This window comes from Saccostrea cucullata, unplaced genomic scaffold (genome assembly GCF_032062105.1).
Source record: "Saccostrea cucullata isolate Sc308-1 unplaced genomic scaffold, CSIRO_AGI_Scuc_v1 ctg633, whole genome shotgun sequence".
Taxonomy (NCBI): Eukaryota; Metazoa; Mollusca; class Bivalvia; order Ostreida; family Ostreidae; genus Saccostrea; species Saccostrea cuccullata.
Window position 1 is genome coordinate 45,071 of NW_026922319.1, and position 6,527 is coordinate 51,597.

General features: G+C 35.4%; 1 pseudogene; it reads right to left on the bottom strand.

Moving 5' to 3' along the window:
* Positions 1-614: 614 nt before the first annotated feature.
* LOC134261604 (uncharacterized) lies at positions 615-2,575 on the bottom strand (annotated as a pseudogene).
* Positions 2,576-6,527: the final 3,952 nt, after the last annotated feature.

The following is a 6,527-nucleotide window of genomic DNA, read 5'->3' on the forward strand; positions in this document are numbered from 1 at the left end:
AATCCATATTCATATTGTACTCTTTGTATATTATGAATAAAATACTTCTTAAACAACACCAATTTAAGATAATGCCTTTTGTAGTTTATACCAATTTAAGAAAATGCAGTAGGATAATGACAGGGCTTCAATGGGAAATCTGTTTGATATATTTGGATGATGTAATCATTTTCGAACTGTGCAAGAGTACTGTGCAACTATATATTCAAGATAGGGTGTATATCAGATACTTAAAATTTCTAAAGAACTTTGATTATATATTAGAATTTTTTTTCAAGTAACTTAGAGTTTCCAATTCAGCTCAATAACAATGTTGACGCCAGCAAAAGAATATATCCGAGCCCGGATCAATAGATCCAGGGCGTTTATTGTTTTTATCCTGTCTGTCTGTTTGTTTGTCTCGAACTTTAAATTTACCATAACTTGTGAATAATGGAAAATATAGACTGCATATTAGACATTTCCAGATTTCACGGACTCGAGATCGTACTCGCACACTTACTCGGACAGTTGTTTCAAAACTATTAGGGACCTTATCAAAATTTGATATATTTAAAAACATACAAAAACAGTTTTCCTGAAGATCTGTAAATCAGCAGCGACAATGCAGAACATCAAACTGAAAAATAAATATACACAGAATAAATGTACAACATGTAATTCGAGAAATAAAACTGCTCCGTGCCATAGGCACACTGTAGAGGCATCCAAGTTACAAAAAAGACAAACAGTCAATATTTACCCTGCTTTGTCATGCATAAGAAAACAAATGATAAATCTATACTAGTATTAAATTTGTCTTTGCTTTTTTTAATTTGTCGCGGACAATGGCATAAAATCTGTCTACCTTAAAACCCCTTTTATAAATTTTTGATACAGTCTCTTATATATTGAAGTACAGAGTACGAGTCCGAGCTCGTGGCACTCGTAACTGGAAATGTCTAATACCTCTGATGTTTCGGAGGTCCGTGTTTGCTCTGCTCTTATTTTATACATTTGTTTAATGGACGTTGAGATTGAATACTGTTCGTTATTTCCATATCCTTCTTCAAGAGGCACAACGTAAGTAAGGTACTTTTTTTAACGTTCATGAGGAGCGAGATGTGTAGTTCTGTTTTCTGAAACCCAATGACTGATCCCTGAACCTTTACTACTGGCGGCTCACATTCCTGGAAACAGAGAAGAATACTAAGAATTAATAGACTCGATGAGCATTGTTTTACTTTATAACTATGTGTAAATTTAAAAAGCAGTACAGAATAATATTAATAGAAAGATTAGTGTCTTTTATTGTTGAACTACAATAAAAAGGGATAAGAAAATAGCACTAAGTACCAGGGATAGACAATTTAACTGCATCCCCCCTTTAAATGATACGAATGAAAATAACTTTGCTGTAAGAGTTTAATTATTATAAGCATGTTAGCTATAATAATATGGTTTTACTGTAAATAAATACATGTAACATCTTGTATTATCTGATTTATCATGTACATGCCTTTGAAACCAGTTTATGAAACACTCTTAGAAGTCGTTTAAACAGAAATCTCCTCATTAAACAGAGATTTCCTCTTTGAAACTGGTCACAACATTTGTGAGTGATAAGGGAGGATCGAGTCACACAAGGAAACTTTAATACTTATTTAATAATATCTTTCAGAGAGACACTCTTTACACAAACATCCACTCCCTTCACCTTCACGGTTTTGGTCATATCCTCCTTAAATGAGAAAAATCATATTAAGGGAAGGATATGGAAATAACGAACAGTATTCAATCTCAACGTCCATTAAACATAAGAATATGCAAAATTTATATAGCACTGTAGTTGACAATATAATAACACAGTTTGTTTTATATGTTAGAAAAAGGATGTTTATGCAGTTCTGCATATGAATTAAGCTAAAATGACTGACTGTATGTTAAAATCTGTAGAATTCTTTGAGTTTATACAGGTACTTACAGACACAATTCTGCCCTTGAATGAGACCCGGGACTTTACAGGCGATGTTTTGACGTCCTTGATGGGACGAGTCTTTGCAGGTGGCTCGCACCTTTTTCCATTGATGCATTTGGATCAATCATGGCTCCTGTTTTCAATACTTTGGTGTTTTTGCTAACTATCGCAATTGGTCCATTTTCAATCATGAAGATGTAATTCATCTGAATCACAGTGTTGTCTGGAGTCAGGGATGTTAATTTGGTAGTGTCACAAAAAGTGCCCTTCAAGGCATCTGTGGAATCCGCTAGACTAACTAAGGCGCATTCCTTTTTTTCTCTATTGCCCGTTTAATACTTTTGAATAAAGAAGGATATGGAAATAACGAACAGTATTCAATCTCAACGTCCATTAAACAAACATACAAAACAAGAGCAGAGCAAACACGGACCTCCGAAACATCAGAGGTGGGATCAGGTGCCATGGAGGAGTGAGCATGAATGTTACAAACCCAACACACCTTCACTTTAAATGCTGTGAGTAAGGTTTATTTCCCTTGCTTTCCCTCAGTTTAGCAACTGCATCTGTAATTAAAAAAAAACATGATTTCTTATTTATGTTACAGGTAGTAATCATCTTGTATCTTTCTTTTTTTTTGATTCTATAAATTTGAATTTATTTTTGAAAATTTCGAATATTAAATTAATTAAGAAAAATAAGTACCCTAAATAACTCTGTCAAATCACGTTAAATTCGGATGGGTGTGAAATACTAGTTGTAGCAAGAAATTATTAGGTGTATCATACAGTTGAAGGTGTATGATGTTGAAGGTCAAATAAATACTGCTACACTATTAGTGTCTATTCATTCTCATCAGGGTTAGTAGAGTATACCTATTTTTAAGGACCAGGAGTAGTTTCTAAGAACTGAGTAATTTATTTCCTCGTAATGTACAAGGGCTTATGATCTGAAAAGTAAGCCTCATGGGTTCGTCTGGTCTCTTTATGAACGTTTATCTAGTGATCCAATAACTGACCATATCTAGAAGAGAACTTCCCAGTGCATTCTGCCACCGGACAGGTCACTCTCGACAACGGGAATGGCCCTCTCTGACCCCCCCCCCCCCTCAAACTCTTTCAATTCCTCCTGATACTCACTGAAGCCAAACTGGAACTCCATAGCAAACTAAACTTCTAATAATATTGCAGATCCTCCGAACCTCTAATAATTTTATTAGGTCACCTGAGTAAACTCAGGTGACCTATTGCTATCCGTTGTTGTCCGTCGTCGTCCGTCGTGCGTTAACATTTGAACATTTTCAGCTTCTTCTCTGAAACCGCTCAACCAATTTTAGCACAAAGCATCTATGGGTGAAGGGGAACAAAAATTGTGAATTTCATGATCCTTGCCCCCCTGGGGCTTGGGGGGTGGGGCCAAAACCACTAAAATTAATGCAATCTTTAAAAATCTTCTTCTTTACTCCTGGACATCAAGCAGTCAAACTGTTTGCATGATTGTAATTAGCAATGAGTCCTCTACCAAAATTGTGAAATTCATGGCCCTGGGGTCAGGGGTTCTAGTTGTAGGGCGGGGCTAAATAAGTAGGTAGTGAAAATGCATTATTTCTTTGAAAAGCTTCTTCTCTACTCCTGGGCATTAAATAAACCAACTAAGTACATAGTTATGATGAGCAAGAGTGCCTTTAACAAAATTGTGAATTTTATGGCCCCAGGGTCAGGGGTTCTTGTGTTAGGGTGGGGCTCTATTGATTATATATAGTGAAAATACATGATTTCTTTGAAAATCTTCTTCTCTGATCCTGGGTATTAAATAAACTAACTAAGTACATAGTTATGATGAGCAAGAGTGCCTCTACCAAAATTGTGAATTGTATGGCCCCAGGGTCAGGGGTTCTTGTTTTAGGGGGGGGGGGCTCTAATGATTGTATAGTGAAATGCATGAATTCTTTGAACATCTAATCCTTTGCTCCTGGTAAATATACAATATTAATGATCTAATTTAGGGAATAACTATCTTCTAATTTGGTATTTACGACCGTTAATGCTGATTTAACGGTCGCAAACTGAGTTTTAACGGCGACGCGTAAGCGGAGCCGGTAAAACGGATGTTTGCGACCGTTAAATCAGCATTAACGGTCGCAAATACCAAATTAAAAGTTTAGTTATTCCCATTCTAATGCTATCCATGCATTTTGTTTCTTGTTTACGTCTTATTTTGATGAATTTCGTTACATGGATTACGTCACGGAGCATTGTGTTTTTGCGTCGCTCTATTATGACGTCACAATGAAAAGGCTTTCACGCTCGTTAATGCTCGTTTAACTGCTTCAAACATCAGTGCATTACCCAATCAAAAAGTGTTTTACAAAATTATTGCATTAGAATACATATTTAAGGCCAGGATTTATTTTATTTGCAGTTTTACAAACCCTGTGCTCAAGGTTTTGAATTTTCAGAAAAAAATTAAAAAAAATTCTTTCCGATGTCAAATTTGAGTCGGGATCGAGATTTCAAATTTACGAGCTCGCACTTTTGGTTTTAAAATGAAACGGCGGGTAAATAAAGCCAGATGGTCTGAGAAGATAGCTTGGTTTAGTGTAAAATTCTTTGATACGAATGCTATTCAAAATGTTTCACCCGTTCAAAGGACAAATAAAATGCTGACGACTTTGTTGCACAATGACATGCTAGTGAGATAATTACGTATTTGTTTCAAAAGTATCTGTCTGTAAATTATTTTCCTCCCCCAGGTTTTAAACTGCCCGTGGTAGCTATTGTATTGCCAGCGACATTGTTTAGGACTCCGTTATAGCTTACAGTCTAAGCATCATTCTTCAGAAAAGGGTTGCTTATGCATCAGATGTAATGAATAAAACTGTGGGAGAAGTTAAGTCCATTTGAGGAAGAAATAAACAGTAACCTGAAGAAATAAAAAAAAATTCAACTATGAAAAGGCAAGAATATACAAATATATACTGGCATGTAGTATCATTTGTATCAGCCAGAAAAATTATTTTACACTTAATTGAAAAAATTTTCACCCTACTCCCCAATTCTCCCTGTCTGTTTTATGATAGGAATTATAATTTTAGGCATCAAGTAAATCTTAGAACAATGTCTACACATTTACCTAACACATTTAAAAAAAAATTTATTCTAATGTTCATAACTAAACCTGAACATAAAAAAAATGCTGGCCTTATAATGAAGAAAGGGGCCTCTTTCAAAATAGATAATTTCAGTGAATTTTATGGCTTTTGGATTAAAGCATGAACCAAATGCAATCGCTGGAAAGTTGTTACATGATACTCAGGTGACCTATAAGGCCCGTGGGCCTCTTGTTAATTACGTGTTGTTTTTATTCATTATTAAAACAAAACAAAATACTGTTCAAATAATCATTGGCAGCATTTATACAAATTAGTTAATATTAGTAAATATAAGTAATAACAGTGGTGCATGCTCCAAGTATGCATGTTAATAAGGTCATTATTATTTCAATATAGATACATTATTAAAATGGGGCCGCAGTTTATAGATTCGTGATATCGCAAAATCTTAATTCTTTTTCCTAAAGTCATATTTATAATTCTAAGATATCTCGTGGTTTCACGATTCTTCCTGTCCTTGTGATAACTGGTGATGCTGCCTTGTCAACCACAGGATATTCTGCCTCTGTCTGCCGCTCACTGCTCTGGTCGGTTTCCTCCATGTCTGGGGTCTGTGCTCTCTGGATTATTACTTCAGTATCGAGATCAACACCTTGATACGGCTTAAAGTGATCTACATTTGCATTAAAAGACCTTCCCCCCTCTTTGGAAAGTGTGTAAGTAACACCATTCATTTTTTCTGTTATTGTGAGGGACCTGTCCAACCCAAGCCTAGTTTTTGTGATGCTGTTGGTGGATACCAACGCCACACTCTTGTTCCAACTTGATACTCCATAACATTTAATTTTTTGTCATAGTATTCTTTTTGTTTTTGTTCCGAAAAACCTAAATTGTCATATGCGAACTGAAAAGCATTTTCCATTGCATATTTTAACCACTATTTGTACTGCACAGGACATTGATGTTCAATCAATGTTGTTAGGGGGATTTCCAACCATCAAGTCTATGGGACACTTCTCTCTTCCTAACAGTCGCATAGCATGTAACTTCGAATCTGGTCCAAGGAACTTCCAAATCTTTCATAGGGGTAACACTTAAGTCATTCATAAAATAATATGAGTAATTTGCACTTAAAATGTTTTAACATTTCTCTCTTCTCTTAGATCCATAAGATATTCATGATTAGCAACCAGCGGGATGGTATTTCGTACCGTTTGGACAGTTTTAGTTAATAATAGAAATGGCATTACATCCATTTATTATATGTTAATTTATTAAACTTCAGACGAAATACAGAGCTTACAGGTAGTTTGTATCTTGACGTTGGGGCTTCTTAGACAAGAAGGTCAGAGGAGTCAGACAATCTTGTACAGTCTAAAAATTAAGAGAAAAAATTCCCACTCAAACCTGAAACACACACAGGGGTTAATTTTGCTGATTGAACCTACTAGATTTTCC